At 48.1% G+C, this 22,141-nt stretch overlaps 1 protein-coding gene across 1 annotated transcript in view; it reads right to left on the reverse strand.

The window, feature by feature from the left end:
• The window catches only part of RAI2 (retinoic acid induced 2), a 60,058-nt gene extending 45,838 nt beyond the window's left edge, over nucleotides 1-14,220 (reverse strand). Inside the window, exon 1 of the mRNA XM_082681140.1 lies at nucleotides 13,984-14,220. The gene's annotated coding sequence lies outside the window, so the exon portion shown is untranslated. The remainder of the gene's footprint in view (nucleotides 1-13,983) is intronic.
• Nucleotides 14,221-22,141: the final 7,921 nt, after the last annotated feature.

Raw genomic sequence — 22,141 nt, forward strand, 5'->3', positions numbered from 1 at the left:
TATCAGCATCTAAGTACTACGGAGCATACTGCCAGGAGCCACGGAGGGTTGGGTTGTCCTAGATGGTGATTAAAATGAACTTTAGGAAGTGCTGCCTGGCTCAAGAGAATGAATGCTGGTTTGAGACCAAGCCACAAAAAAAAAAAAAAAAAAAGACACATGATTCCTGCTCTCAAAACACAAAACAAAACAAAGAGGGGGAAACAGAGAAAGAAAAGAAAAAAAGCTCAGGTTCTGTGGGAGAAAATATGGATATGTGTACACTTAGGAAAAAAATGATTTTTTTATTCTACAAATACTCATAAGAAGAACAGCCTAGCAGCTACTTCTTTACATGTGTATTTATTTTTAACAAGAACAACATTCTCAGCACCGATGAAAGCTAGATCAAGAATTAAGGTGGCCAGGGCTTCCCCGGTGGCACAGTGGTTAAGAATTCGCCTGCCAATGCATAGGACACGGGTTCGAGCCCTGGGCCGGGAAGATCCCACATGCTGCGGAGCAACTAAGCCCGTGCGCCACAACTACTGAGCCTGTGCTCTAGAGCCCGCGAGACACAGCTACCGAGCCTGCGCTCTAGAGCCCACGAGACACAACTACTGAGCCCGCGCTCCACAACAAGAGAAGCCACCGCAGTGGAGAAGGAGCCTGTGCACCACAACGAAGAGCAGCCCCAGCTCTCGGCAACTAGAGAAAGCCCGCGTGCATCAGTGAAGACCCAATGCAGCCAAAAATAAATAAATAAATAAATTTATATTTAAAAAAAAAAGAATCAAGGTGGCCAACACGACAGCACCCTTTCCAGGGACCTCTCTTGGCCCCCTGGCCATTCCCACCACTTCACCTCCAATCCTGCCCCAGGGCATTTGTCCTTTGCCCTCCAAAATGGACAAAGACCTTAATTAGGGTGAAGATACAAGGATGGGGGACTCAGCTTTGTCACCTGTCTGCCTTACCTGCTTCACTTTTTTTTTTTTCTTTCCTGTTTAAGTTTTCTGCCACCGTTTAATTGCAGAGAACAGCAGCTCGGCCAGTAAATGGGCCTCTCCGACCAGGCCTGCCCTACGTGGTTAGGCAATTCCTAGAGATTATACTTCTTCCTTCCCCCTGCCAGGCTTTCCAGCCCCTCCCAAGGAGCCCCTAGTTAAAATGAATGCACTCCAGAACAGCTGACAAGGGAGTGACCCAAGCTAACAGTGGTACAAGTAAAGTTGGGACTGACAGAGGGCCAGGTCCTCAGGACAGGAGCAGGAAGGCGGATTCTCCCAGCTGATGTGAGCCAGCAACCACTGCTCCTTGCGGGACCGGGAGGTAACAGCTAAGCCCCAGGCCACACCACTTTAAGAAGCAGGAATTAGTCCTTAAGCCCCGATAGATAATGTTCATCCAAAGATCCTAGCACCAGCAGCCCCGGAGCACCTGGGAACTTGTCAGAAATGCAAATTCTTGGGCCCCACTCCAGGCCTGCACGGGGAGCGGGTCCTAGGAATCTGTGTTTTAACAAGCCCTCCAGATGATTCTAATGCACGCTAAAGCTTGAGAACCACTGGTCTACGGGCCTCCAAGAAAGGGAGGAGCTGTGCCGGGCTGGGAGGGAGGAAGAGAGGCGCAAAGCGGCTGGGTGTTACAGGGGAGGTGCACGTAAGCGAGAGCAGAGGGGCAGAATGGCACAGGGAAGCAAGCACGCTCTAGAGCTGCGCTGTCCAGTATGGTAGCCACTAGCCACAAGTGGTAATTTACATTTAAAACAGAAAGACAAATATTGCATGATCTCACTTAAATGTAGAATATTTTGAAAAAACCACGAAACCACATTTATAGTAACATAGAGTAGAATGGTGGTTACCAGAGGCTGGGATGTGAGGGAAAAGGGGAGACTGAAAAAGAAAGAAAGAAAAAAGAAAATAGAAGGATGGTTGCCAGGGGTTGTTGGGAGGAGGGTGAATAGCGAGTTAGTGTTTAATGAGGACAGAGACTCAGGGTTCTGGAGATGGATGGTAGTTATTGCTGCACAACAGTATGGATGTAGTTAACACCACTGAACTGTACAGTTAAAAATGGTTAAGAAAAAGATTAAAAAGTCAGGCCTCAGCCACACCAGTCACATTTCTAGTGCTCAATAGCGACTTACGGCTAGTGGCTACCATATTGGACAGCGTAGGACATGTCCATCATCGCAGAAAGTTCTATTGAACCACACTGTAGAGAATCCCAGTTCCACCTCCTTTGAGCTGTGTGACCTTGTGTAAGTTACTAACCGTCTCTGAGCCCCCGATTCCTCCTTTATGAAATAAAGCTCATAACATCCACCTACCTCATATGGCCGCTATGGAGCTGGAACTAAAATAATAAATGTAAATCGCCTGGTACAACTGTCCAGGCTATAGCAGGAGCTTGATAAATAATAGGTAATACTCTTGCTACTATGATTTTATAAGCAACCATCAGAGACATTTTCTAATAGAATGGACAATCTGCATTGGCTAAGATGGACTCCTTTCACTACGTTTTGACTGCAAATTTCGAAGCTTGTGGGAGTGGCTCTGTTTTCAGCAGGACAAGCCAGCAGTGCCATCCTGAAGCAATACCCATTTGCTGGCAGGTCAAAAAATGGGGCGTTCTAATCCAGAAGCAGCACTGAAGAAGACTTGTAGGAAGGCTACAATTCTTGAAGTCGGAGAGCCTCATTTTGTGTGGAGATTTTTCCTTTTTCCTTTTAAACCACTAATGTCACAATCCATGGAAAGGGGCCATTACATTAGACTCAAGGCTTCAGTGTTCTTCATCTAGAAAGATGCCCGAGAGATCTTGTAACCTTCTTGCAAACCTCCCCCCATAAAGAAAGCAAACAAAACACAGCCGAGATATCATCAAAAAGTCTACAAATAATAAAAGCTGGAGAGGGTGTGGAGAAAAGGGAACCCTCCTACACTGTTGGTGGGAATGTAAATTGATACAGCCACTATGGAGAACAGTATGGAGGTTCCTCAAAAAACTAAAAAGAGAATTACCATATGACTCAGTAATCCCATTCCTGGGCACATACTCAGACAAAACTATAATTTGAAAACATACATGCACCCCTGTGTTCACAGCAGCGCTACTGCCAATAGCCAGGACATGAAAACAGCCTAAATGTCCATCGACAGATGAACGGATAAAGATGTGTCATGCATACACACACACACACACATGCATGCACGCACACACACACACACATATATATATATAAAATGGAATACTACTCAGCCATAAAAAAGAATGAAATAATGCCATTTGCAGCAACATGGATGGACCCAGAGATTATCACACTAAGTGAAGTAAGTCAGAGAAAAACAGGTATCATAAGGTATCACTTATATGTGGAATCTAAAAAAATGATACAAGGAGCTTATTTGCAAAACAGAAATAGACTCCCAGACATAGGAAACAAACTTATGATTACCAAAGCGGAAAGGGGGAGGAGGGATAAATTAGGAGTTTGGGATGAACAGATACATACTACTGTATATAAAACAGATAAACAACAAGGCCGTACCGTATAGCACAGGGAACTATATTCAATATCTTGTAATTATCTATAATGGAAAAGAATCTGAAAAAGAATATATATATACAACTGAATCACTTTGCTGTACACCTGAAACTAACACAACATTGTAAATCAACTATCCTTCAATAAAACATACACACACACACACACACACACACACACACACACACACACAGCGAAGAGCAACTGTACAACCCGGAAACATCCTCTGTGCTGAAGAGCAGTCATGAGGGAGAGAATGGGCTGGGAAAATGGGAATAGTACTTCATATGGGGTTTTATTCTAATTAGGAAATAGGGAGTCACTGAATGTTCTTGAGCTACAGTGACAAAGTTAGAGGGTTGCTTTAGCGAGAGGAAGAGCAGCTGGGGGAGCAAGACAGGAGTGGGGCAGAGTAGTAAGGAGACTGAGGATCCTGCCAGGTGAGCCATGCTGAGGCCTGTGCTCCCGACAGCGGTGGGCAGGGCTGAGGAGAGGAGGACGGTGGGTTGAGCCTATGTGAACTGGCAGCAGAGTTGACATGGGGAGCCAGGGATAAAGGGTCCAGGCTCCCGGCATTGAGGCTGCATGCTCAGACATCATGTCCAAGAGGCCAGTTTTCCCCTTCAAACTCCTTTGGAGGGACTTCCCTGGCAGTCCAGTGGTTAGGACTTTGCGCTTCCACTGCAGGGAGCCCGGGTTCGATCCCTGGTCATGGAACTAAAATCCTGCAAGCGGCGCAGTGTGGCCAAAAAAAAAAAATAATGAAAAACAACTCCTCTGGAGAAGCATTTCCATTCTTCACATGGACTCTGGACAAAGCCAGCTCTGTGGGTAATGGGTCAGAAGAGTCAGGTAAGGGACTGGCAGCAGGACCCTTGCTCAGGTTGGGTTCTCTGGCTTAGAAATCATAACAAAGCCTCCCTTTCCTGATCTACTCAGGCCTCCTGGGTGAATCCCAGACTTTCTAATGTTCTGGATGAGTAACATTAAAAAAAAAGGAGGATCCAACATGAGTTGGACAACTTCCGACTTTGTCAAAAAAAGATGTTAAACTACAAATGTCATCATTCATAAAAGAGACTTTAACACTAAGAAAAGTGGGAAAGGCCATTTTAGAATAAAGGGAAGCTCTGTAAAATGGAAAAGGTTTAGCTTTAAAAAAGAGACTGAGTACATTTTCACTCTTCTTCCATTTAACTGTGCATGGGTAGAAATTTTGTCCCACATGGCGTGGTAGTCCTTAAGCCCGGTCTGTAGGGATCACGGGTTTATGTGACTTTCCAAAACGGTTCCCTGTGCAGTTTGGGCTGTAAGAATCAGGCTTGATGACCCCAAACCCAACTGCCCAGCTCCTAAGAGCAGAAACAAGGCTTAAGGTTTCTGGCGCGGGTGTGTCTGACATGGAAAGGCCAGGCAGAATCAGCCTCTTCTAGCCTTCTTAAAATGCAAGTAAGCCACAAAGGATCCTAGAACAAATATTGATATTTTCACATTCAATAATTTCATATTTAGTCTAGCGGGTTAGTGATTTCTTTTTTTCACAAAAGGAAATTGCAGCCAGAGCTAATTGCTCAATCTGAAATGTATCTGGACATTGTTTAGATGTTGGAAAGGAAACGGTAACACTGCAGAGTTTTAGCAAAGAGGAGGGCATTATTTGAGGAAAAATGCAAATGTAAATTAATAGAAAATGCAGTCCTGAATGGTTTTCAAAGCTTCAATGTACACAGTGGAAATAGCGCCTCTATTTTGAGCTTTCCTTGACATTTTTCTTATTTTTAAATGCAAAAGGAAATTCATCGGCACAGGCTCAATCCATTCCCATCCATTGATTTGTTGGCCAATCAACGGCCACTGTAATCTGAAAAAAATAACACCAGTTTCTCTGAACCTTTCCAAGAGAGGCTGTGTTCAGCTAAGCTTAATAAAGAGAAAAACAGCAAGGACCATCTGGAAAACACTCTTCCGGAGTCGCGAAAGATAGTGGCAGCCTTTGCCCAACCTGCTATAAATAAGTGTCTCAGGAAAAAAAAAAAACACCCGATTTTCAAATCTGTTTCTACTTAATACAGCTGCAATAGAGTTTATTTAGCTTTTCCCTATAGCAGGAAGACTGTTTGCATTTTTATGACAAGGGTCTAAATGTTTTTCACAGCCATTTCCATTGCCATTATTTTGAGGAACAACATACCACTCGGACCTGTCTGTTGGCTTCTGCAGCACACAGTGGTGGCCCCAGTGGGCTCTGCACCACAAAACTGGCCTCCAAAGCCCAGATTTATGATCCTGCTTCCTCTCCCACTGTTGCAGCCATCACCCAAATCCTACCCTGCAAGGGCTGGGCAATTCAGAATGACCAAGAGTCACGTGCTGCATATCAATTATTTATCTGCCTGGACCCAGCACTCGGTGGATGTCTGCCAGCGCATTGCCTCTTCCTTCACGCTGACAAGGAAGAGTCAAACTACTCTTCAAGGGAGGCTAGAACTCACCACTGAGGGTCTAACTGCTGGCTTGGCCAACCCCTCCATGCACACCTTTCCATCTTTCCTCACTGGCTACGCCTGCAAAGGAATCCCTCTACAATCGACACTTGGAACTCCTTCGGACACTCTTTAGAAAAGGTCGGCCTGCCTTGGATGGCTGCAAAATGAAGTGGCCCCCAGTGATGTCTGCACTGAGCACCTGGCCATACCCTTGAGCACCCGCCAACACCCATCCCCCTCCAACGACTGTCAGGGCAGCCTTGGTCCTGGGACACTGTCCTGTGGAACGAGCAATCCACCTCTCTGTTCTCTCTCTGTCCCCCAAACGCCCATCCCATTTCCACGGATGGGCAGGGAATGGCTCAACCCCATGACACCTTCCCCGTGAAGGCGTGACCACCCCCCTTCTAGCCTTTCCAGGGACCACCAGTAAGAAGATGGCCGAGGGCTCAGCCAGCGGCAGCATTCCATCTGTTACTGTTGACTGCAGGCATTACCAGGACCGAGCTGGCTGAAGGAGCCCTGCTGCCGTTCTCTTTCCCAAGCAGAACTGCTGCAGGGAAATAAATGTGTGTAAGAGGGGGGAAAACCGGAAGGGGTGGTGAGGCCCACCTGAATTTGAACGTCCAATAATTTTGAAAAATTCTCCATCTCCTCACCATTGACTTTCTCTCTCAACAGTGCTGGAAAACACACAAATGAGTGGTGGGTAAAGCGCTGCTACGATCTGAAATGAGTCTATTACAGTGTTATGAGCAGAGCTCTCCCAAGTACACTAAAGGGCTAAATTAATTGGCTCAGGCTTAAGATGCTACAGGAGAAATGACAGTGGGGGGAGGGGGTGGGGTAGAGGAAGATGCCTGGTGGCTTTGAAGGCATGCCTGGAATCAGGTGCATATGAAAAAGAAATTGGGGAGAAATAAACCTGTTCTCTTCATGAAGAAACAGAGAAGCTGTTAGTTGTTACAATGTGCCCCCCAATTACCTATGACTTATTTGATCACCTGACTTAAAAAGAAACCTCTGGGGCTTCCCCGGTGACACAGTGGTTGAGAGTCCGCCTGCCGATGCAGGGGACGCGGGTTCATGCCCCGGTCCGGGAAGATCCCACATGCCGCGGAGCGGCTGGGCCCGTGAGCCGTGGCCGCTGAGCCTGCGCATCCGGAGCCTGTGCTCCGCAACGGGAGAGGCCACAGCAGTGAGAGGCCCACGTACCGCAAAAAAAAAAAAAAATCTCTGTATAATCTCTTATACAATCTCATAGACCCTTCCACCCTCTTTAAAATTAAATCAGGCACATGACCCACTTCCAACTGTTAATTAATCACCCCCATGAATTGTACATGTAATTCAGAGGGGGAAATTGTGTCTTTTATTATTTCAAACTGAAAATTTCCAAAAGCCACAAATTACCTATTAAATCTTGGTCTAGACCAGTGGTTCTCAACCAGGGTCCATTTTGCCCCAGAGGGGACATCTGGCAAGATCTGGAGACATTTTTGGCTGCCACAACTGGGGTGGGGAGGGGGGCAACACTTCTGGCATCTGGTGGGTGGAGGCCAGGGATACTGCTAAACAGCCTACAGGGCACACGGCAGCCCCGCAGCAGAGTGACCTGGCCTAAAATGTCAACAGGGCCAAGGTGGAGAAACCATGCTCTAGATAAAGGCAAATACGCTTGGCCTTCGATATTTGTATCTTTGGCAGTCATCAAAGGAGGAAAATCCCATTTTCCTTGAAATCTAAGGTTGGCTTACATATATGTTTACTAAGGACATATTTACTCCTTTCCAAATAAATGAAACAGGTTCTCAATCTGAATCTGGGAACATTAAAGAAATACTGTGATGATGGTGGAGCTAGGCAGGGTGCATTTTAAATGCATATTTCATCAGTCTAAATGGATGGAAATTAATCTCTCATAAAATAAAATGATTATCTAGTTACATTCCATACAAAACCAAAATCAATACACTGCATCTTACTTAACCTGCAATTAGTGTTTTAAAGAACTAAACCAAGGAAATGCCATTCTTTCCCATTTCTTGCTAGCTGGGCACACATTTCTGAGCATGAGGCATTAAAAAGCAAACAAGCAGACAAAGTCCCCCTTTTTTTTAAGCAGATTTTTCCAGAGCATAAAAAGCTTTCTGAATCATTCTATTTTATTTACTATAGATTCAATCATTCTTTAGTGAACAAAACATGCAGCCCATTCTGTTGGTTATGCCTGCACGGCTTTCCAAATACCCTCAAAACTGGGATGATGAATCACACACTTTGTGGCCCCACTGTGTGTGTGTGTGTGTGCGTGTGCGCGTGTGTGTGTGTGCGCGCGCGCATGTGTGTGTGTGTGTGTGTGTGTGAGGTGGGTGTGGGAGTCCTTCAGTCAATTGTTTCCATAAAGTCTTAAGAGCAGGTGCTGAGATTCTCTAAAATTCCTTTAGTTCTAGAACATTCTGTGTGGCTGTGTGGTGTCCCCAGCATGAGGATGGGCTTCGGGCAGGAAAAAAAGCGTGTTCCTAGAGTTGGCCTAGAGCTTCCAGGCTAAAACCGTGGAGGGAAGAATGGCTGACAGCTATAGCATTTCGACCCTTCCAGGCCACCGTTCCTTTCCGTGAATTATAAGGCCAAAGTAGGCAAACACACAAAGGCAAAAATAACAGCAATGACAAAAACGCCAAAGCATACCCAGCCTTGGCTGCCAGTGAGGCCCAATTCCGCTGCTGAGAAAGAACAGTTGCTACAGTGCAGCTGGAGGAGCTTTTCCAGGGAACTGGTAATACCCTGGCTGTTAATGAATTATTTTTCGCCAGAATGTCGGATTCTTCCTGTGCTCCAGTAAACAGTCTGCTTCTGCCATGGGAAACAAAACCAGCTCCTTCCGAGGAGCTCCAGGAGGTCAGCCAAGGGTCCCCTGTGGGGGCAGCCCCCTCAGGAGCCAGAGCCACAGGCGCCTGACCTATAAATCACCGAAGCCCCAAGTTCATTATTCCAGCTCTTTCTGTTTCCTCGGGCCATGCCCAGGGCCCAGGGTAGGGCCCAGGAAGACCGCAGTGCCTGCTGTGAGCCTTCCCCCGCCCTCCTGAGCTGCCCCTTGCTCAGGGCTCCTCATCGGTGGTACCACATGTGTGTAAAACTGGCCTTCCTGGTGTTCATCCTGTCTCTCTCGCAGAAACTGCATTTATTCCCTTGCTCTTGTTTTCATCAAGCTGTCAGGAAATGACTATGTGCGTCCCCCTCTTTTCCTTTCTCTTCTTTAAGACTGGCCCCAGACCCAAATAACCCACGCTCAGCACAAGGCTGCCTACTGGGGACACTGTTCTCCAAACACACATCCCCGGGAAGGATATTATTAGAGCAGGTGTCAAGGAAATCAGTCGCTCAGGAGGGAGACAGCTCTCCAGGGGGCAAGGACACTGGCCTGGGCTGGAGGAAAGGACGGCCAGCCCTGCCCACCCCACCCCTGTCTTGCTCTCTCATCTCCATTCAGTTTCAGGAGCCCACGTTCCTCACGGAAGGTGACTGAGCAAACACGCAAAATGGCACCTTAGTTACTGATAATCAAAGTCGCCTGATGCCAGACTGTTGTGGCTCTTGAGTCAGTCCCATGCCTCCCACCTGCCACGGGGATGGAGGGCGTTTATGCCCCCCAAAACTTCTGGAGGTGCTATGAGGCTGAAGGCACAGGCTGGTAGAGCAGAGCTGCCTAATAGAAATACGTATGCAATTTTAAAGTTTCTAGTGGGCCCGTTAAAAAGATTAAAAGGAACAGGTGACATTAATTTTAACGCTAGCTTATTTAACAAATATATTCAAAATATTATCATTTTAACATGTCATCAATATACAAATTATTAATGAGCTATTTTGCATTCCTTCTTTGTACTAAGTCTTGGAAATCCTGTGCGTATGTTATCGTCATAGCATACCCTGCTTTGGACTAGCCACCTTTCCACCTGCTGAAAAGCCACATGAGACTAGTGGCCACTATACGGGATGGTGCAGGTATGGTATATTTCCGTCATCATAGAAAGTTCTATTAGACAGTGCTGGGCTGAAAGACCAAAAAAGCTGTGGAAAGAACAGTGACGTGTGAGAGCAGGATGGGCGATAAGAATTACAGCAGAAATGGGAACTGCAAGGATTGGGATGTTCTAGGAGCCCAGCCCTACCTCTAAGCGGAGATTAAAATGGGCTCTTACGAAAGGCCCAGGGCCCATGCCGACATGGTGCGGGGCTGCGGGCTGCCCAAGGCCGGCGAGTACAATCATTACTTAAGGCATCTGCTGCTTGAGCAGCCTGTATCTTAGCTCTTCGGATCTCTTTAAGGCAGGGGCTGGGACAGAAGATCACCAAAGTCACGTATGTTCTTTCAATAACAATTCTGGGTTTGCAATCTAATTTGGTGAAGCAGATACAGAAACATGATCCAATTACGTGCGCCTGCGTCTGCGCGTGCATGTGTGTTCCTATGAGTGTTCTTGGCTGGAGAGAGAAGGAGGGTCATGTGCGAAATCCAGAAGTACTAACGTGGCCGCCCAAATCACCTCCTCAGCAGCTGCCGTCAGAACACAGCAGAGCGGCAGCCTTGAAAGGCTCATCAGAAATCGCGAGCCACAAAGGAGACGCCTTGAGTCTGGTAAAAATGAGATGATGGGCATCCGGGCAGACGGTCAGGTGGGAGGGAGAAGCGGCAATCAGAGGCATTCTCCAGAGACAAGCGCTGCCAACTCTGCAGCAAGGATGTCACCCTGATCCCCAAATCAAGCTTAATTCAGGGTCCCACGCAGGCTTTTGTGCACGGGAGAGCGCAATTAGCCATCTTTCCCCTTCCTCAAGAGCCTCATTCTCTGAGGTCCCCCTCACATTCTGATCATGGAGGCAGCAGAGTCAGAAACACCTCATATGTGGATTCAAATCCTGGCTCTCCCAGTGGCCCCAGAATTTCTAGGGGGTTAAAGGCCACCATCTGGTTGGAAGGGGGCTAAAAGACTTGCTTTGATGGTGCAGTTGCGGAGCAAGAACCCACCTTATCTTTATTTAGAGTTTATTTATTTGAGAGTCAGAAATACCTTACCTACCCTCTGGGCCCACCATAGACCTCGGGCTAATTACTTAATCTGTCTCATCCTCAGTTTCCTCGTGTATAAGGTGGGAACGCTAATGCTCATCTCACATGGGCTCGTCGGCTTGGAACTACCCAGGGCTAGAACTGCAGCATGACACCAGGCGCTCCGAGACCCCAACCAAACACAAATCTCTGGATTTCTCCCTGCTGGTCTCCCTTGATAATAACTTACAGCTCCCTCCCACCACCATTCACTCCATCAGTTCCATCATTTAGTCACTCAACGCTCATTCATTAAGCAACGGTTGGGTGTTGGGAATTCCAAGACGAAAAGGCACAGTCTTTGCATCTGAAATAGTTAAGGGCTATTTGGGGTCTATCTACTTGGCACATAAGCATGTACCCTGGGTGGCTGGGCTGCCTCACTGGTGCCCCCCTCCCCCAGTTAGGTACTATATTTGGTAGGGGCTGAGGACTCCGGTCTCCGGGAGAAATAAATAAGAGACTTGGGGGAAGGGTAGAGGAACATGTTGCCCCTTTAAGTCATAACCACCGAAGTCTGGAATCAGACACTCAACTGGAAATTTCTCTGAGCCTCAGATTCCTTATCTGTAAAATAATGCCTCTGTTACATCATGGTTTCCCACATGTAAAGTGTCTGGCAGACAGAGGGCAACAACAAATGTTAATTTCCTTCTTGACTTATTTCCCTCCACTACCCTCCTTCCCTGAATCTAAGGTTACAGGAGGAGCCAGAGAATAGACACTTGCTATTTTCTTCCTGTACATTCAGAGCACACTGTGTGTGGATGTCTGCACACACAGAATACCTCCACTCTGGGTCAGATGGTTCTGGGGAGACCAGTCCTATCTAGTTTTCAGGTCATTATAGCTAGGGCTATATTGGTCTTCTGGTGCTATAGCGCTTCCAGCAACACCTCGTCACACACCTTCCAGCCTTTTTCTTTCTTTCTTTTCTTATTTTTTTCCATTTCAGGGGTCCTGTCTTGGTGGCTCTGTTTTCTGGCTACAAGACATTTATTCGTTTATTTTACAGTTCTTGACCAGAATGCCCATCAACCGAGTTCTCATATTGGCAATTGGCATCACCTGGAAAGCTGTTTTCTCATTTGTTCCTGAGACGGGCAGATTTTCCTGGGCCAAAACTCACCTGTGGAGGTCTGGGGCTTCTTTGCATGATAAAGGACCTCTCTGGCGGGCCGAATGGTACCATGGGCTGGTGCCAAAGCAGCCAGTACCCCAAGATCCAGTCTGACTTGGCTCGTGGTGCCCGGCCACCTTGTCGACGTCTCTAGTGGGCATCTGTCAGAACGAGGCGGAAGCGCCCATTCACAGGATATTGTGTGTGGGGTGGGGGGTAGGTGGCTTCTCTGGGCTTCCAAGGAGCAGAGAAATCGGGATGCCACCGGGCTTATAGCCTTCCAGCCACCCCGCCTTCAGAAAGTAGCACAGCTCCCTGTGTTCCCCTTTGAGAAGAAAACACCGAGGACAAAACAGTGGGTAGGGACATGATGCTGCTCGGGTGAGCAGCTCCCATTCACTAGGCGCCCCACTGCCCTCCTCCCATGCTGCCACCCCTCTACTGGAACAAAGGCATATCACAACACATTTTCAAAGTTATCAAAAGTCTCTTGGTCAATCAACAAACGATTCTGATGACGCAAAAGGAGGAAGAGAGACGTCTAGAAAACGGTGGGAGATTCCTTGGGAAAAGCACACAAAACCTTGCCCGATGCACGCAAGGCTAAGAATTGTTTTCTCCCTGCTGGCTGCTTTTCTCTCTGTTCTAAAGAGCAGCTTCCAAGAATCAGCTAAATAAAGGGCTCGCACTAGAGGATGAGAGATAATGCTAAACCAACAAAAACAAAGACCCAAATGAAACAGAGCCAGCCTGAGAATCCGCGGTTATCAAAACTTTGTTTGGCCGTATCTATTTATCATCGCTGCACACCCGGGCTCTGCGGAATATCATTCTGTTGATGTCACTTATCCTCAGCAAAATATTTACACATCCTTAAAAACGCCAGATGAGGGGGGCCGCCCCCGCACTGCCGCGAGCGGCCCCTCAAGCCCCGTCGCCGAGTTCTGGGTAGACCGTGAGGTGGCTAACGACGGTGGGTGGCTCCAGCGGGCACAGGTAAAAGCTGCTGACAGTTCCGGCAACGCGGCCACGCAGGCGCTGCGCCCTGCCCTGCCCACCTCTCCCCTACCTGACTCTGTAAGAAGCAGCCACATCGCCGATACGGTGTCAGCGTCTCCTCCTCCTCCCCCTGCCTTTCTCATTGATTAAGTTCTCAAACCATTGTTAAAGCCGGGTTGCTTTTCCCTGGAAAACTGGGCTGAATTCATTAAGCTTCCCCCATCACAAAAGGAATATTCATAAAAGTTTGGCAGGCAGAGAGGGAAGCTGACTGCGTGCCTTGGGGTGGGTGACAATTCGCTCCTCCACAGCCACCTTCTTCTTCCGTGCCCCATCCCTCTCTGCATCCATCCGTCGTGCCCCAAACCCACTCCAGGGACTTCTGACAGGGAAAAACAAAGCAGCAGCTGTTTGGCAACATTTCTACCCCCTCGCCGGCAACTGTGGTGGGATGCCATTTCCCCACCCAGGCGGAGCTTATCCTGAACAATAGTCGGGCTTTAAACGGCAAACAAGCAAACACACAGAGCATAACCCCAACCCCGAAAAAGCCAACGCGGAGGAAGGCAAGAACTCCCTCCGCAGCAAAAGGCACCGCTGAAACGCACGCAAAAATGCAGCGAGAAGGCTGCTCGGTGCCTAACATGGCAGAAAGCCCGAGCTGGTGCGGCCACCCCGGGTCTGGGCATTGGGGGGCACGAAGGCTCGCGGGGCGCCGACGCACACTCACCCAGCTCCGGAAGGATGCGGGGCTGGCCGAGCGTCACAAAGACGAGCCCAGTGAGATCTGGCAAAACCCAACTTTCCACCCTGCTCGCCAGGGCCGCCAGATACGTCAACAGAATCCATCTTTCGAAGGGCCTGGAAGGCGCCGGGTTTTCCGGGCCAGGGCAGAGCGGCAGAGCCGAAGGCGGCCCGGGTGCGATGCCCGGGCGCGGAGTCCGCCGCGCGCCGCCCTCTGCGCCCGGTGCCAGCGCCGGTGGCGGCCCGAAACCCACTTCGGGGCCCCCGCCCCGCCGCCCGGCGCCGCCTCCCCGGCCGGCCCCAGCCCCGCCGGCCAGTGCGCGGCGCCGGGAGCAGGAGCGGGGCCCGGGGACGCCGCGCGGGTGGCGGCCTCGGCTCGCGTCCCCGCCCCCGCCCGGCCCTCCCCGCTGGCCCCGGCCTCCGGGCGCCGTCCTGCCTCCGGGAGCAGGCCCCTCCCCGGGCGCCGGGCCCCGCCAGGCGCGCCCAGCCCGGCGCGCCCCCTGCGTCCCGGTGGCAGGTCCGCGCGGGGAGGGCACGGGGGGGGGTACCCCGGCCCGCACGGGGGCGTCGCGGCCGCTACCTTGCAATCGCGGCCGCCGCCTCCAGGAAGCCAAGGAGTGGTCGCGGGTGCGGGAACTCTCCGGTCTGGCCTCGCCGCCGGCCGCCTGAAGGGGGTGCGCAGCGGTGGGAGCTGCCGTCGCCGCTGTCACCGAGCTGCTGTCGCCGCCGCTGCTGCCGGTCGTGCGTGAGCGTGTGTGCGCCTGTGTCCAGACGAGTGTGTCTGCGTGCGGCGCCCGGCCTTTACTATATACACCGAGGGGTGGGAGGAGGCGGGGAAGGGGAGGGCTTGGGGGAGGTGGCGGAGGAGGGGGAGCAGGAGGGGGGCGAAAGGGTACCCGAGGAGGCGGCGGCGGAGGAGGGACAGGTGATCTCGCCCACGGGGAGGGCGTGGCTGTCGGAGGCGCGGGGTGGCGGGTGGAAGGGGTGCCGGGGCGCGGGGGGCGGGGCCGACGCCGGGGAGAGCCGGCGGAGCGGGGACCCTGCTGCCTCCCGGCGGGCTGGGGACCATTTCAGACCCCAGGATGCAGAGGAGAGAGAACATAGCCCAGGAGGGAGGAAGTGGCTGGTGGATGGAGGCCGGAGAGGTGGTGAGGGCCCAGCGACCACCTCCTAAAATGCCAATTGTGCTACAGGTCGGAGATCCTTCTCACAAGGGGTGAGATTATTAAAGACAAAATTAGCCTACAGACATAATCTCATTTCCGCATACTTGCCTTTAAGGTGATTCATCTGTTAATGTTAACATTTATTAAGCACCTAGTGTTTGCCAAACACTGGGCTAAGAACTGGCGTTACAGAGATGATGACTATGTGGTCGCTAACCAGTAAATAAATCATAGGTGTCAGTAGCAGTATTGATCATTTTAAAACAAAGTAAAAAACCTAAATCCTATAAATGTTTTAAGAGGGCAAAGGAAGCAACTCCACTGGTTTAATTAATCCCGAAAGGTGAAAAGATTTTTTTTCTGGTAATCAAAACAGGATGCAGACATTTGAGAGAGAAGGGCAGAGAAGAAATTACTTGAATCAGAGCTGAGAGCAGTCTGAATCTAGCTGTCCTTTGCGTGTTCAAACCTCCTTGAGTTTCAACACTCACATGAGTAGTGGCTATGACTTCCCTCTTGTAGAATTTGGGGTGGCCAGAGGGTACAGTACATAGAGAGCAGTCTGGCAAGTTCATGATTAGTATGGGCACCTGAACTTGTGTTTGAAAGGTTCTACTCTAACCCTGTCGTGTTGCAAGCATAGTGTGGTAGAAACCAGGACCACGTTATACCTTTCGTGGGCCCTTTGCCTTTGTGGACTCTTTCCTCCATAGAAAAAATAGTAAAAACTACATTTTACGACTGCATTGGTGTGAAGACGAATGAATTAATATTATATATTAAAACAACTTCTTCGACCTCAAAGATCACATTTTCTTCTGATTTTAAAAGAAATGAAAACATTTCCCTGAGGCCCTGAAAAGTATTTTGGGCCTCAGGCACCGTGCCTACTGGTCCTAAGGGAGAAGTCAGCCCTGGTGGTACCATTCCTTGATACTGAATTTCCTCTTTTGAAAAAAAAAGAGTTCAACTAAGGAGTACCCAATCGACTTAAGGGCAGAAAGACACACAATGCAAGCTTAAGAACTGATAGAAATGAATATCAACAAAAAGTACCAGTTCCTACTTGTTTCAGTCAGCCTCTGGGAGTTTTAAGTCAGCTCCAAGTCAGCTCCAAGTCATTAATGATACCTGTGGAAATATTTGTCTGTGAATTCGTCTTCAACCATTTCAGAAACCGAAGACTTCCTCTATAGATCTCAGAACTGAGTCTTTGGGTCAGGTGCGTGAGGTCTCGGTTGCCAGGACCGAGCCTGAATACAACTAAAGACACAGCCGGGCAATTATAATCGGGCAAGTTCATGGCTGAAAGATCCATAAAGGTTTTGTGTGTGTTGAGGGGGTATGTGTGTATAAGGTAGGGACTGATATCCTGGAAGGCAATTACTAGCCTATTTCTTTTGTTGGCCTCATCACAGCCCTGGGTTAATGTTTGATCCTCACTGGCAGTTGTGATTCATATTTGCTGCCCTTTGAGGTGCTTGTGTTTTCAGGAAGGACTATATTGATTCAGATTAATGCATAATAAACAGGCATCACGGCCCCCATTTCCAGAGAAATGTGCAGTGGCACCCCTCTGTATTTTCACTGTGGCTGCCCTTGCAGAGAGAAGGGGAAAAGAGGAGTCCATAAAGGAGGGTCTGGATTGCGGGCAGGAGATGTTTGGGGACAGAAATAGGACATTAATATGGAAGAACTGCATTCATACAGAAAATGGAGGGAGGAAAGGACATGCCCAAACAGCAGGAAAGAAGCAAAAAAATCTTTCAGGGTTGATCAGGGTGATTTTTGAGATCTATAATTCAAATATTTGGTGATTTTAAATAAGGACTCAGGAAAGTTCCCATTTCAGATCTGATTCTTGATCTATATCCTGCTTCTCTAATACAGCATCTATTAATAATCTAGTTTTCACATACTCGCCAGACGAGTGATTCATTCACGTGTCCAATAGACATCTATGAAGCATCTGCTCTATGCCAGTCACTGAGCTAAGGACTGCGGTGAGAGAGATGGTCAACATACGTTGCTGAGCTCAAGGAGCTCACAGGCCAGTAAATAAGCTATTAACAATACAGTGTGACACTATATGTACATGAGGAGTTGTAAAACGGGCTAGGCGAACCCCGAAGGAGTGGGCCCATCACTGTGTGGGAGTGGCATGGAGCAGGGCAGTCAGAAAAGATGGCATAGAGATGGTGACAAGAGCAGAGCAGTGAGAGATGAATGGGAGTTTTTCAAAGTAAGAAAAAGTCATTACAAGTGAACAGCAGGCACCAAAGCTCGGATGCAAAGCATGTTCTGGAGGCTGCAAATACTCTGTGAGGCTGGAGCAGGGGCTGTGAGGAACAGCAGCAAAGAGGGGTGGAGGAAGCTAGGGGTCAGTTGAGGTCCCTGGTCTGTCCTGTAAAGGAGCTTTTTCTTGTAGTCAGTGGGGAGCCATTGAAGGACTTTAAGCAAGGGAGTGACCAGGAAAGATGTGGGTTGAGGAATGATCACTCTGGTGTTGAGTGTAAAGGGCTGAATGGAGGGGGGTGAGACTGGCAGCAGGGAGACCAGGTGACAGAGACTGTAGCAATGATCGGAGTTTGAGTCAAAGCAGTGCCAGCAGAGATGAAGGATCGGAACTTGAGTCAAGCGATGCTCGGGATACAGAATCAACAGGGCTTAGTGCCGGAGGAAACAGGAGTTGGAGTAACTCACGCCTGACTTTCTGAATTGGGTGACAGAGTGGGTGAGGGTGTGATCACTGAGACAGAGGTCCTTAGGAAGAGAGGCAGATTTGGGGCTGGAGATGATGAATGCTGTAGGGTCCCGCAGAAGCGGATCCTGAATGTGAAAGTGAAGGAAACGCTGGTAGGGGAGTAGAGAAGGGAGAGAGAGGGGCGGCAGCCAATAGCGGGGATGTTATCAAGGCCAATTTCTACCATGGGCAGCTGCAGCTTAATCCCACAGGCAAACTCTTGGACACGATGAAAAACACTCACTTCAGAATTGTCCCATCAAGAGGTGAGGAAGCTGGTTAAGGGCCCAGGGGGTGCTGAGTTCCTGGCACTTTTGACCTGCTACCCAGCGTAGGCAGCGAGTCCTTCTCGGGTACAGGGAGAAGATACTGGCAGCTGGACGTCTGTGAAGCACGTTAAAATGGTAGCATCCCAGGGAGGGGGCTGGAGCACGGTCAGTGTGCGCTCCAGGGAGCTCTGGTTAGGACATCTTGAGTTGGAAGTACTTGTTGGGTAGCCACATAGAGAAGCCCAACAGGCATTTGCCTAGATTTTGGAGTTCAAAATCTAAGCTGCAGACCTAGATTAGGGAGTTACTGGGCTCTGGGTGTTGGTCGAAGCAGTGGGTGTTGACGAGCGCCGCAGAAGACACATGTGACTTGAGTTGTTGACTGAGCCCATCACCCTGGGCCATGCCAACGTGATTTGATCTGATCTGCATGAACACTGTTGAGGATTTCTGTAAGAGTTCCTGGAAGCCATGAAGTTGTTGATGTCAGTTAACGCTCATAGGTATGAATGTGACTGGGGGAAAGGGTCCACTGCTTAAAAGAAATTCTTAAGGGGCCTATATTTTACTGAAGTTGAATAATGTATTTAAAATTGAAACTCTTTAAAAATTTTTCTGTGGTCAAGAATATTTACTGGATGATTAAGTGATTGAACAAGGCAGGCATTTGAAAACATAGTCACAATGCAAAAGGGACAAATACTGGTAAAAAAAAATACAAGGGGTAATTAAATCACAGAGGATTGAAATCCAACCCAGGCTCCGGGAAAGAGGATGAAGAGCATTGAGAGAGACAGTCCAGCTGCAATGACATTTTAACCTAAGGAATATACAGAGCCCCAGGGTAAGGGAAAGGCTTTGACAATTTTGATAGAACAGCGACTTCTAATGTGGTCGGCATGGGGGCTTCAGTATTCTTCATTCAGAGATTTCATACGAAATTTCTTATGCTCTGATTTTATCCAAAGACCACAGTAGAGTCCATGTGAAATCTTTGATAATTTTAGCAAAGAGTGAATCAAAGGGTTTGTGAGTGGTCCTTCAGTTAGGCAATCGACAAGCGTATCTCAAACAGCTATTACTTTACAGTAATAAGCTACATGCTACAACACCCGGAGTAATGAGGTACCGTCCCTGCCAGGCACTGAAGTCTCTCACAGTCCAGTTGTAGCTCTGTGTAGTCTCAATCAGGGGACATTTGATTTCAGAGGATTTGGGTAAATTGTTAAGAGCAAGAAGGAGGCTTATTAGAAAGGGCATTGCTTGTGGCTGCTCCATTCTGCATTCTCCATTCCTCTTTCCTAACAGAAACCTAATGCTGTTCAGGTATCCATCCCTCTCCTATGAAATCATGTAGCTTAAATTTGATCCTAACTTTAGGGTGGGGTCTGTTTGATCTGAGGCTAATTGCATCCCTCCTGCTATAACTTGGACCAAACAGATGAGAGGAGAGATCTGCTGGGGGCTTTATGGGTAAGTTCTTACCATTCCAGGAGAGAGTACCACCCTCTCCCAATGGACGTGAAGACAATGTAACCATAGTTGCAACTGGCAGCAAGAACACAATGCAGGTGACCATATAATTGATCATCTAAACAGGGACACTACTGAGGATGAAAGGGGTTGCTGTTGCTAATTATGTCAGGGCAAAAGGCATAAACTGGGTTTTCTCAGCAAAGCAGGATGGATGGTCACTATGATGCTAGGAGGGAGCTGATGCTCAAGGCAGCACAACAGAAACAGAGAAAGAACCTGGAACTGTGAGGATGTTATTGAACTTGCTAGAACAACCAGCCACCTCTGGGGCCACCTGAACTTGCACTTCCTATTACGTACATCATTACACTGCTTCAAAGCTTCTTCTTCGAGTCAGGTCTCTACTGCTTGCAACTGAAAGCGTCATAAGACGTACATGCAGGATTACAGGATTGTTTTTATTTTGTTTTGTTTTGCTTGAGTCCCAGATAAGGGGTAAGGGCTGTTCTGAAATCAAGAGATCTAACAAAAATAAGTGGAGGGAGGAAGTAGGTCAGTAATTGATATTTTAATTTGATTGAAGACAAGTGCAGAAAATGATCTGAACTGGAACGTGGTTGAAGTACATGGCTCTGCTGAATTTGGAAGCCCACTGTGCACGTGGTGGCTTTCACACTAGCAGCATCTTGGAGGCACTCTCCTGACTCTGACAGAGCGCTAAGAGTCCTGCGCCCAGGGTCAGGAGAATTTGTTTCTATCTCCTGTCCTCTCACTGCTCTGAGTGGCTTTGAGCCAGCAAGGTTCTCTCTTTGGACTTGGATCCCTTGTACCAGCAGTAGCTGCTATCACCCTTATGTCTTGTCTTTCTGACTTGACTGTCAATATCAAGGGAGGACCCATGGCTTACATCTCCCACAAAACCTACTTTAGTTCTCTTTATGTAGGAGGACTTCGACAAGTAATTGTTAAAGACATGGAAGCAACGTAAACGTCCATCGACAGAGGAATGGATAAAGAAGATGTGGTACATATATACAATGGAATATTACTCAGCCATAAAAAAGAATGAAATAATGCCATTTGCAGCAACATGGATGGACCTAGAGATGATCATACTAAGTGAAGTAAGTCAGAGAAAGACAAATACCATATGATATCACTTATATGTGGAATCTAAAAAAATGATACAAAGGAGCTTATTTACAAAACAGAAATAGACTCGCGGACACATAGAAAACAAACTTACAGTTACCAAAGGGGAAAGGTGGGGAGGGATAAACTAGGAGTTTGGGATGAACAGATACACGCTACTAAGTATAAAATAAATAAGGAACTACTGGATAGCACAGGGAACTATATTCAATATCTTGTAACAACCTACAACGGAAAAGAATCTGGAAAAGAATATATATATATAGTTATATTATGTGTATATAATATAGTTATATGTATAACTGAATCACTTTGCTGTATACCTGAAACATTGTAAATCAAGTATACTTCAATAAAAATAAATATATTAAAAATAAATCTAAAAAAAGGTAACGGTTAAATCCATGATTATCTCCCCTCACTCAGTAAGTGCTTTGGTCTTATTACTAAGGAGCATCAATATTCCCCATCTTGTACAAGTCTTACAACTGTCAAATGCACTTTCTTTTTCCATGTGGTGGGAGGATGTGGACTGAGTGAGTTTGGGGGTTGAAGCCAGGTGATCATCACCTGAGGCTTTCAGGGTTTGTCCAAATCAATGGAGAGCCCTGTACAAGCCAAGTGAGAAGCCAGGTTGCATGAGACAGAGTAGCATGCACATTCGTCACCAGGAAAGGACCAGAAACGAAAATTAGAGCTGGGAGAGAGAGTTGGACTCAGGGGCGTGAAACGATAAGGCAGTGGATTTTGGTTAAGTGGAAAACAGACGCAGATTTGGTTTTGGAGAGGCAACTTAATTTGCTGGATGGGATAACAATGCCAACTATGACATGAGTGTCGTCGAAATACTGGCACACAAAGGACCAAGGATAGGCTCGCTCAGAGATGGTCCCACACCGCCCAGCCTTTCGATGGGGAAAATGATGCTCAGAGAACTACACACACACACACACACACACACCTTTACACCTGCCAACTCCTCTTCTCTTTCCAGGCGTCAGACTCACCTTTTCCTTTCTTAAAGATCCTTTCACAAATGAGCCAGACTGATCTCCCAATAAGAAAGGAAAAATCGACAAAGTTACCCTGGAGTAACTGAGCACTGACAATTAGAATATTAGCCAAAACAATCCTAAAAAATAACTGCTGAGACACTCCAAGGCATGAGTGTTCATGGTAAAGGGGACAACAAACAGTGGCCCCTTAATATCCCCAGTCACTGAAAACCACAGTCCCCTGTGCCTGGGGCTGTGGTCAGGACAAGATTCTATCTCTGCAGTTGTCTCGAGTAACTGAGGGCCTTCTCAGCCATCCAACCATCGGCTGTTGGGAGTGATT

This window comes from Grampus griseus, assembly GCF_964374135.1.
Source record: "Grampus griseus genome assembly, chromosome: X".
Lineage (NCBI taxonomy): Eukaryota > Metazoa > Chordata > Mammalia > Artiodactyla > Delphinidae > Grampus > Grampus griseus.